We start from the raw sequence: 10,593 nt of genomic DNA, 5'->3' as shown, positions 1-10,593 counted from the left end.
GTCTTGGGGCTGGGGTGAGGTTGCTCTGAGTGACCAAGCTTTGCACTGGGGGAAGGGAGGCAGCGAGGTGCCCTTTGGCACACATGGCTCCACAGTGAGGACAGCAGTCAGGGCTCAAGCTGCACCTGGGAGAATGGGGCTCACTGTGGTGCCAGGCTGGCATTACCTGTGCCATCTGGCTCTCCATCCCGCAGCCAAGTAGACAGCCCCAGTGCTCTGCAGTCACTCCCCTTCCCAGGCACTGCCCTTGGAGAGCCCTGGGCTATGCACTCAGCTGGAGTCAGGGCGCCCAGGTACCATGTGATAAATGAAGGGGGGTTAACTCCCTTTTATGGACACCCAACCAGCCAGTTAGCTGCAAAATCCGTCTTGGTAGCTGTTCTCTGCTTGCTTTACCTGTAAAGGGTTAAAAAGCCTCCCTGCATAGGTACAAAAAAAAAAAAGAGTGGGCACCTGACCAAAAGAGCCAATGGGAAGGCTAAAACTTTTTAAAATTGGAAAAAACCCTTCCCTTTGTTGTCTGTTGTTCTCTCTGGGCTGAAGGGACACAGAGCAGCAATGCTATAAGCAGGAATGCTGTGTAAGGTTCAAACCAGGTATGAAAAATTATCTTCTATACCTAGAAGGAATCATTGGGACAGGGAATGTTTATATAGATGTGATCAGGTTTATTTCTTTATTTTGGCTTGTGGCTTTCCTCTGTGCTAACCCCAGATGCGTTTGTTTGCTTGTCACCTTTAAGCTGAACCCCCAAGAAAGCTATTTTGGGTGCTTAATTTTTGGAATTGTGCCTTTAAAACCTAGCAAAAGTCTAAGTTCCAAATGTATTTTCTTCCTCTTTGTTTTTAATAAAATTTACATTTTTTTAAGAACAGAATTGGATTTTTGGTGTCCTAAAAGGTTTGTGCATGTTGTTTAATTAGCTGGTGGTAACAGCTAATTTGCTTTGTTTTCTTTCTCAGCTCTTCTGCAGAGTGGGGTGAAAGGGCTTGAGGGTACCCCACAGGGAGGAACTCTCAAGTGCTCCTTCCTGGGTTCAAGGGTTGTTGTGGTTTTTTTGCATTTAGGTTGTGGCAGAGTTTACCAAGCCAAGGTCAAAGAAAAGCTGTAACCTTGGGAGTTTAATACAAGCCTGCAGTGGCCAGTATTAATTTTTAAAATCCTTCCAGGCCCCCACCTTCTGCACTCAAAGTGCGAGAGTGGGGACTCAGCCTTGACATGGTGGCAAAGGTGGGATAGTTTTGAACCAGAAGCACAGACCTCAGGGCTTTAAAAAGGACACATTTTTCCTTTTGGCTGCTTGAAAGCCAGGGAGGTTTTTTTCTCTTTCTTTTCTTTGCTGCCTGAGGTGGAACAGGCCCGCAAAGGGATCAGCCTGCAAAGCCAAGGAGTCCAACAAGCCGTTAATTTTTTTCCTTTTTCTATCTTTGTAGCAACGAAATAGCGAGGCTAGAGTAGGGCAGCCCTGTGCATGAGGCTGAGGTCAGGCACTGAAACCTTAGGAAAAACAGTCTTCCCAAAGCGGCACGCCATGGAGAAGACAGACCCAGATCAAACCCAGACATCCAGCTCCATGACCGAAAAGAAGGGAGGGGATGGGGGAACGGGGACTTCCCAGGAGGGAAGGATCAGCCCTCCCACAACCAAGATCCCGGTGACAGGATGGAGGGATGCCTTTAACTCAGGCTGAGTTCTAACTGAGGCAGAAAGGAATGTCTACCTAGAGAAAGCTTATGCTCAAATAAATTGGTTAGTCTCTAAGGTGCCACAAGTACTCCTTTTCTTTTTGCGAATACAGACTAACACTGCTGTTACTCTGATACCTAGAGATGAAGCGCTTGGAAGTGGAGGACAAGCGCTTGGAGGCGGAAATGCAGGTGAAGCACTTGGAGGTGGAGTTAGAGCTGAAGTGCTTAGAGCTGGAAATGGCTAAGCTGAGTCCACCTGGTAACCCTAAAAATCCTTCTCAAGGTACCGCTCCCCATTCCAAGAAATTCCCCACATACAAAGTAGGCGATGATACAGAGGCCTTCTTAGAAAATTTTCGAAAGGGCCTGCCTTGGGTACAACATCCCTACAGACCAGTATATGGTGGAGCTAAGGCTGTAACTCAGTGGACCCTTAGCAGAGGTGGCAGCAGAAATGCCTAAAGAACACATAAACGAGAACGACTTTTTAAACAAAAGGCCAGAATTAGGATGGGGCTAACACCTGAGCATGCCTGTCGGCGGTTCAGAGCCCTAAGGTGGAAACCAGATGTGGCATTTTCCCAACACGCCTACCACATTGTAAAAAACAGGGATGCCTGGACATCAGGAGCAAGTGTTAAGTCTCTGGAAGATCTGTCTTTCCTCATGCAAATGGAGCAGTTCTTAGAGGTTGTTCCTGAGGAAATAGAAAGGTACATCCTAGATGGGAAGCCCAAAACTGTAATCAAGTCGGGGGAGATCAGAACCAAATGGGTGGAGGTGGCAGAGAAGAAGAAAGGTAGTAGCAGTTGGAGCGGATACCAGAAGGGGCAACCCGAGATGACACCCCACCATTGGAGTCAGCCCAAAGTCCCACCTTGCAAGTAGGAGCCCACCACACAGCCAGGGAGACCCCAGGTGCCCTCTTGTCCCACCACCGTACTCTCCAGCCACCCACCTCGCCCCAGCTCACAGTCAGCTGGCTGATGCTTTAAATGTAATGAGCTGGGGCATGTAAAGGCCAACTGCCCCTAGAGCACCAGCCGACTGCAACTCATCACCCCAGAGTCACACAAAGAGCCTTCAGGCCCAGATGCCTTGCAAATGCCCCCATAGCGAAGGGAAAGATGAGAGTGCAGGTGGGAGGAAGATTACTGCGTGGAGAGACAATGGAGCACCTGTGTCCGCTATCCACCAATTCCTGGTGAACCCCAGATTCATCGACCCGGAGGCCAAAGTGACAGTGCAACCCTTTAAGGCCAACTCTTTTAACTTGCCCACAGCCAACTTGCCCATGAATGAGCACTCCAATCATTGGGGCCTAGTGTTGCAGCAGTTGCTCTTTGCCTATAGGAGTGTACCACATCCCAGTTTGGGGTTTTCCCCCCATGAACTTGTTTATGGCCACAAAGTTAAGGGGCCATTACAGTTGCTAAAGCAGCAATGGGAGGGGGTTACATCTTCTCCAGAAACTAACATTTTGGACTTTGTAACCAACCTGCAAAAAACCCTCAAAGACTCTCTAGCCCTTGCTTGAGAAAACCTACAGGATGCTCAGCAAGAGCAAAAGGCCTGATATGATAAACATGCCAGAGAGCGTTCCTTCAGAGTAGGTGACCAAGTCACAGTCCTGAATGCACCCCAGGCCAATAAGATGGAAACATCATGGGAGGGCCGATTTATGATCCGAGAGCACCTGGAAGCTGTTAATTACCTCATAGTGTTCCCAGACCCTACTCTAAAACCTAAGTTTATCATGTTAATTCTCTAAAGCCCTTTTATTCCTGAGAAATCAAGGTTCTTCAGTTTACAGCCCAGGAGAGAGACGACGCTGAGTGGCTGAAGACTACTATGAAGGAAAATGCAACGGTGGCCTTTCCATCACTCTTGGGCATAAGCAGCAATAGCAAATCCAGGAGCTGTGCACCAGCTTCATGCCAATGTTTTCAGCCACCCCAGGACAGACAGAATGGGCGTACCACTCCATTGACAGAGGTGATCCTTGCCCAATTAGAGCCTAACCCTACAGCATATGGCTCCTCAAGCCAAAACCACAATAGAAAGGGAGATCCAGGACATGTTACAGATGGGTGTAATCTGCCCCTCTGAGAGTGCATAGGCCTCTCTGGTGCTTCTGGTTCCCAAACCAGATGGGGAAAATCTGCTTTTGTGTGGACTATCGTAAACTAAATGCTGTCGCTCGCCCAGAAAACTATCCAATGCCACGCACAGATGAGCTATTGGAGAAAGTGGGACATGCTCAGTTCATCTCCACCTTAGACTTAGCTAAGGGTACTGGCAAGTGCCGTTAGATGACCCAGCCAAGGAAAGGTCAGCCTTCACCACCCATGTAGGGCTGTATGAATTTAAGGTGCTCCCGTTCGGACTGTGAAATGCACCTGCCACCTCCCAGAGACTGGTAAATAACCTTCTGGCTGGATTTGGGGAACTTGCAGTCGCCTACCTTAACGATGTGGCTATATTCTCAAATTCATGGGCAGAACACCTGGAACAATGCACCGCTACAGACTAGGGACCGAATGGCTAGGCAGCAGTTCTGCGGAAAAGGACCTAGGGGTGACAGTGGACGAGAAGCTGGATATGAGTCAGCAGTGTGCCCTTGTTGCCAAGAAGGCCAATGGCATTTTGGGATGTATAAGTAGGGGCATAGCGAGCAGATCGAGGGATGTGATCGTTCCCCTCTATTCGACATTGGTGAGGCCTCATCTGGAGTACTGTGTCCAGTTTTGGGCCCCTCACTACAAGAAGGATGTGGATAAATTGGAGAGAGTCCAGCGAAGGGCAACAAAAATGATTAGGGGACTGGAACACATGACTTATGAGGAGAGGCTGAGGGAGCTGGGATTGTTTAGCCTGCAGAAGAGAAGAATGAGGGGGGATTTCATAGCTGCTTTCAACTACCTGAAAGGGGGTTCCAAAGAGGATGGCTCTAGACTGTTCTCAATGGTAGCAGATGACAGAACGAGGAGTAATGGTCTCAAGTTGCAGTGGGGGAGGTTTAGATTGGATATTAGGAAAAACTTTTTCACTAAGAGGGTGGTGAAACACTGGAATGCGTTACCTAGGGAGGTGGTAGAATCTCCTTCCTTAGAGGTTTTTAAGGTCAGGCTTGACAAAGCCCTGGCTGGGATGATTTAACTGGGAATTGGTCCTGCTTCGAGCAGGGGGTTGGACTAGATGACCTTCAGGGGTCCCTTCCAACCCTGATATTCTATGATTCTATGATTCTAACACCTTGTGGAAGTAGATAAAGGGAATTTGGATGCAGGTCTCTGAAATGAGCTGGAGTCAGGCTAACTCTACCTTTAATAACACGAGATTTGTAGAAGCGGGGATAGTGCGAAGGGAATGGAAAACAACTGTGAAAGAGGCTGTTGTGACCTTGTATTAGATAAGAATAGAATGCAGACTATAAGAGAAATGGTAAGAAAAATAAGATATCATGAAGGAATATGTATAAACCATATGCAGTTGTTACCTTTATTACAGACAATAATAAGCATAAATACTTGCTCAAATTGTTTACCTGGGAGAGACCTGCTTAGGTGGGGGAAACCATGTGTCCTAGTGCACTCTCTCCCTCTGTGCAATTGCTTGAGGTAATAAAGTGTATCTGATTTGCTGCACCCAACCTCAGAGTGAAAACTGTGTTTTTCTCCGACAACCTCCAAGCTGCCTTCCAGCACATAAGGGAGGCAGGATTAACCATTAAGGCCAAAAAGTGTCAAATAGGTCTAAACAGGGTAACATACCTTGGACTCTAGGTGGCTCAAGGTACTATCAACCTCTACAGGCTAAGGTAAATGCTATCGAAAATTGGCCTGTCCCTAAGTCAAAGAAGCAGGTCTAAACTTTCTTGGGCTTGGCCGGGTATTACAGATAATTTGTACCACGCTACAGCCAAATTGACACCCCACTGACAGACCTAACCAGGAGAAAACAGCCAAATGCAGTTCAGTGGACTCAAAAATGTCAAAAAGCCAGCTTAAGGCAGCCCTTACGTCTGACCCTGTACTGAGGGCCCCAGACTTCAACCAACTATTCGTCATAACCACAGATGTGTCAGAGTGTGGTGTGGGAGCAGTTTTAATGCAGGAAGGACCGGATCAACAATTCCATCCTGTCATGTTTCTTAGAAAAAAACTTTGTGAGTGGGAAAGCCACTGGTCAGTCTCAGAAAAAGAATGCTATGCCATTGTGTATGCTCCGGAGAAGCTACGGCCATACATTTGGAAATGGCAGTTCCACCTGCAGACTGACCATTCTGCACTGCAGTGGCTGCACACAGTCAAAGGGACTAACATCTTTGGTGGAGTTTAGCTCTTCAAGACTTTGAAATACAACACATTTCAGGAGCCTCTAACAAAGTGGCTGATGCACTCTCCCAGGAAGGTTTCCCAGAATCAGCCAGGTAAAAATGTACCTGTATTCTAAGTCATTGTATTCCTTAAAATGTAAAAAGTACTGTTAGGGGGCTTATTCCTTCACCCACTTACTTTCCTGGTCCTTCTCACATGAACGGAGAGCAACAATACCTGAAGTCCAAAGGTGCAAACAATTCGCTGCTTATTGGGGTGAACTTCCAGCAAGCATGATTCCAGTTTCCTTCCTTAGTGTCCCCCTTCCCAGCTCTGACACCACAGAGCCTTACCTGTGGCCCTGTTCCCATTCCTGCCCTTCGCTAAACATGATTCCAATTCCCCACCCCCATTCCCTGTTCCCATTTCCCCATCCACTCACTCACTTACTTCCTGATTGACTGCAGACTATATAGTAAAACTTGAGTTCTGCTTAGCTATACATTAACCAATCATTTTACTGAAATTTAACTAACCAATCCTAACGTATTGTAACATGATTATTTAACCAATTATATCCCACCACCTTAATTAGTTTACACCCAGCAAAATTAACTATAAAGCAGACAGAGACCATGCCAATAAACAATAGCAAAGTGGGAACTATAATGACAAAACAATACAGAAGTGAGGATTTCACATCCCAGCTATTGATAAGTGAGTTCTTGCCAGACAGGATGCTATCAAACTAAGTTTCCTAAGCATTCCTAACAGCCCAATAGCACCTTATTTCAATGTGACTAGTTTGGAATGTGAGGATGTGACCGGTCGCTTCCCAGCTTATGGCTGCCTCTGCTGCTTAGCCAAAGGCCTTAGCCTAAGAACAGGGCCTCAGACTGTCACAGTAAGAGAAGGCTCTTACACTGGCAGACAGTGATTTTGATTCTTTTTTTTTATACCTCTATAACTAGCTAAGTGATAAGAATACACCTAAATTCTTAGAGTATAGGCCTTTACAGACAGGCCTGAATATCTATATCCTAACAAGTACTGTTTAGTCCTTCATGTAATTATTAGTAAAATTAGAGGTTCCTAAACCTCCCGAAAAAAATCCCACCCAGTGTGGACCCGACCTGAACCAGGCTGCCCAGCACTGTCTGTGATTTGGGGGGCATATGATAAATGAAGGGGAAGTAGCCAGCCAGCCCAGTTAGCTGTAAAGTTCTCTGCTTGTTTTACATGGAAAGGGTTACAAAGCCTCCCTGCATAGGTACCAAAAAAAAAAAAATGGGTACCTGACCAAAAGAGCCAATGTGAGGGCTAAAACTTTTTAAAATTGGAAAAAACCTTCTGTAATGATATGGCCAAAGCGGGACACAACTGAGAATCATAGAATCATAGAATATCAGGGTTGGAAGGGACCTCAGGAGATCATCTAGTCCAACCCCCTGCTCAAAGCAGGACCAATCCCCAATTAAATCATCCCAGCCAGGGCTTTGTCAAGCCTGACCTTAAAAACTTCTAAGGAAGGAGATTCTACCACCTCCCTAGGTAACGCATTCCAGTGTTTCACTACCCTCCTAGAGAAAAAGGTTTTCCTAATATCCAATCTAAACCTCCCCCACTGCAACTTGAGACCATTACTCCTCATTCTGTCATCTGCTACCACTGAGAACAGTCTAGATCCATCCTCTTTGGAATCCCCTTTCAGGTAGTTGAAAGCAGCTATGAAATCCCCCCTCATTCTTCTCTTCCGCAGACTAAACAATCCCAGTTCCCTCAGCCTCTCCTCATAAGTCATGTGTTCCAGTCCCCTAATCATTTTTGTTGCCCTCCGCTGGACTCTTTCCAATTTTTCCACATCCTTCTTGTAGTGTGGACCCCAAAACTAGACAAAGTACTCCAGATGAGGCCTCACCAAAGTCGAATAGAGGGGAACGATCCTGTCCCTCGATCTGCTGGCAATGCCCCTACATATACATCCCAAAATGCCATTGGTCTTCTTGGCAACAAGGGCACACTGTTCACTCATATCCAGCTTCTCGTCCACTGTAACCCCTAGGTCCTTCTCTGCAGAACTGCTGCCTAGCCATTCGGTCCCTAGTCTGTAGCGGTGCATTGGAGTCTTCCGTCCTAAGTGCAGGACTCTGCACTTGTCCTTGAACCTCATCAGATTTCTTTTGGCCCAATCCTCCAATTTGTCTAGGTCCCTCTGTATCCTATCCCTACCCTCCAGCGTATCTACCTCTCCTCCCAGTTTAGTGTCATCTGCAAACTTGCTGAGGGTGCAATCCACACCATCCTCCAGATCATTTATGAAGATATTGAACAAAATCGGCCCCAGGACCGACCCTTGGGGCACTCCACTTGATACCAGCTGCCAACTAGACATGCAGCCATTGATCACTACCCGTTGAGCCCAACTATCTAGCCAACTTTCTATCTACCTTATAGTCCATTCATCCAGCCCATACTTCTTTAACTTGCTGGCAAGAATACTGTGGGAGACAGTATCAAAAGCTTTGCTAAAGTCAAGGTCCACCACTTTCCCCTCATCCACAGAGCAAGTTATCTTGTCATAGAAGGCAATTAGATTAGTCAGGCATGACTTGCCCTTGGCGAATCCATGCTGACTGTTCCTGATCACTTTCCTCTCGTGTAAGTGCTTCAGAATTGATTCCTTGAGGACCTGCTCCATGATTTTTCCGGGGACTGAGGTGAGGCTGACTGGCCTGTAGTTCCCAGGATCCTCCTTCTTCCCTTTTTTAAAGATGGGCACTACATTAGCCTTTTTCCAGTCGTCCGGGACTTCCCCCGATTGCCATGAGTTTTCAAAGATAATGGCCAAAAAAGACCACAGCCCACAGGCTGAAAAGCACTGCAGTAGGCCACTCACGAGGAGGGGGCAAGAGTCAGGTTCCAGTCCCTGTTCCACATCTGTCAGAGCGGGGTTTTGAACCCCAGTGTGTGCTCTACCACAGGTCTATAGGTTATAAAGAAGGCACCAATCACCGTCTTCTCCAGCATGTGTGTCTTGTGTGAGACCCGAGCTGGGAGGCGTGCTCAGAACACATCTCCTGGATACGGCCCTGTGGGTCAGATGGGCCAGTCTCATGAGCCCGCTGAGGCTGAGACAGGGCTTAGCTGTCACGTGCCCACCAGTGGAAATGTAGGTTCCTAGGGGACGTTCCCTGCACATAATTTGGGACCATGGGATTTTAAGTGGCAGTGAAACGAGTGTTTTGAGGATCTATGGTCTGGATTTAGGTACCTCAACCCCTTTTGTGGCTCTAGCCCTGTCATAAATATAAAGGAAAGGGTAACTACCTTTCTGTATACAGTGCTATAAAATCGCTTCTGGCCAGAGGCAAAGTCCTTTTACCTGTAAAGGGTTAAGAAGCTCAAGTAACCTGGCTGGCACCTAACCCAAAATGACCAATGTGGGGACAAGATACTTTCAAATCTGGAGCGGGGGAAAAGGCTTTTGTCTGTCTATGTGATACCTTTGCAGGGAACAGATCAAGGATGCAAGCCCTCCAACTCCTGTAAAGTTAGTAAGTAATCTAGCTAGAAAATGCATTAGGTTTTCTTTGTTTTGGTTTGTGAAATTCACTGTACTGGAGGAAATGTTTTTGTGTCTTTTTGTAATTTAAGGTTTTGCCTAGAGGGACTCTCTATGTTTTGAATCTGACTGCCTGTAAGATTATCTTCCATTCTGATTTTACAGAGTTTTTCTCTTATCTTTTTTGTTCTTCTAATAAAGTTCTGGTTTTTTAAGAATCTGATTGGGTTTTTTGGGTCTTAAAATCCAAGGCTGGTTTGTGCTCATCTTTTTTATTCTCAAGCCTTCCCAGGAAAGGGGGTGTAAGGGCTTGGGGGGATATTTTGGGGAAATAGAAACTCCAAGTGGTCCTTTCCCTGTTCTTTGTCTAAATCACTTGGTGGTGGCAGCATCTGTTCAAGGACAAGGCAAAATTTGTGCCTTGGGAAAGTTTTTAACCTAAGCTGGTAAAAATAAGCTTGGGGGGTTTTCATGCGAGTCCCCACATCTGTATCCTAGAGTTCAGAGTGGGGCGGGAACCCTGACAAGCCCTGAGACAGCCCTTTCTGCGCCTGCATTTCATATTTGACAGGCTCCTTGGCAATATCAGGGGCTCTGGCTACAGTCTGACACAGCCATATCTGGATTCTGGTTCCCAGTGATTTAGGGTCAACTGGTTCCTGCCCCAAAACACAGTCATCCACCTTCCTTTCTGATCTGAGCCCAGTGAGGCTTTCAGAGTAACAGCCGTGTTAGTCTGTATTCGCTGAAGTGAGCTGTAGCTCACGAAAGCTTATGCTCAAATAAATTGGTTAGTCTCTAAGGTGCCACAAGTACTCCTTTTCTTTCAGTGAGGCTTTGATTCACTCAGTGCTTGGGAATTAGGTGCCACTGTTGGATCACCTGGCCTCTGCTGAGCTCCCTGGGCTGAGATCTGGGCTCTTTCTTAATCTAAATATTTCACGGGCACGAATACTTGCTTAATTCCCCAACGTTGTCCCCCTGCCGCCCATCCTGTGTTGCCCATCCTGTCCCGAGCAGCAGC

General features: G+C 46.8%; 1 long non-coding RNA gene across 1 annotated transcript; it reads left to right on the top strand.

The window, feature by feature from the left end:
* The first annotated feature begins 506 nt into the window (after positions 1-506).
* On the top strand, positions 507-5,335 carry LOC311523352. Its single transcript, XR_014712322.1, has 2 exons — positions 507-596; positions 1,828-5,335. It is a non-coding gene; the product is annotated as an uncharacterized lncRNA (long non-coding RNA).
* The last annotated feature ends 5,258 nt before the right edge of the window (positions 5,336-10,593 follow it).

This window comes from Lepidochelys olivacea, assembly GCF_965140295.1.
Source record: "Lepidochelys olivacea isolate rLepOli2 genome assembly, chromosome: 7".
Lineage (NCBI taxonomy): Eukaryota > Metazoa > Chordata > Testudines > Cheloniidae > Lepidochelys > Lepidochelys olivacea.
Note: the sequence above shows the minus strand (reverse complement) of the source record. Positions and strands in the feature narration are given on the sequence as shown.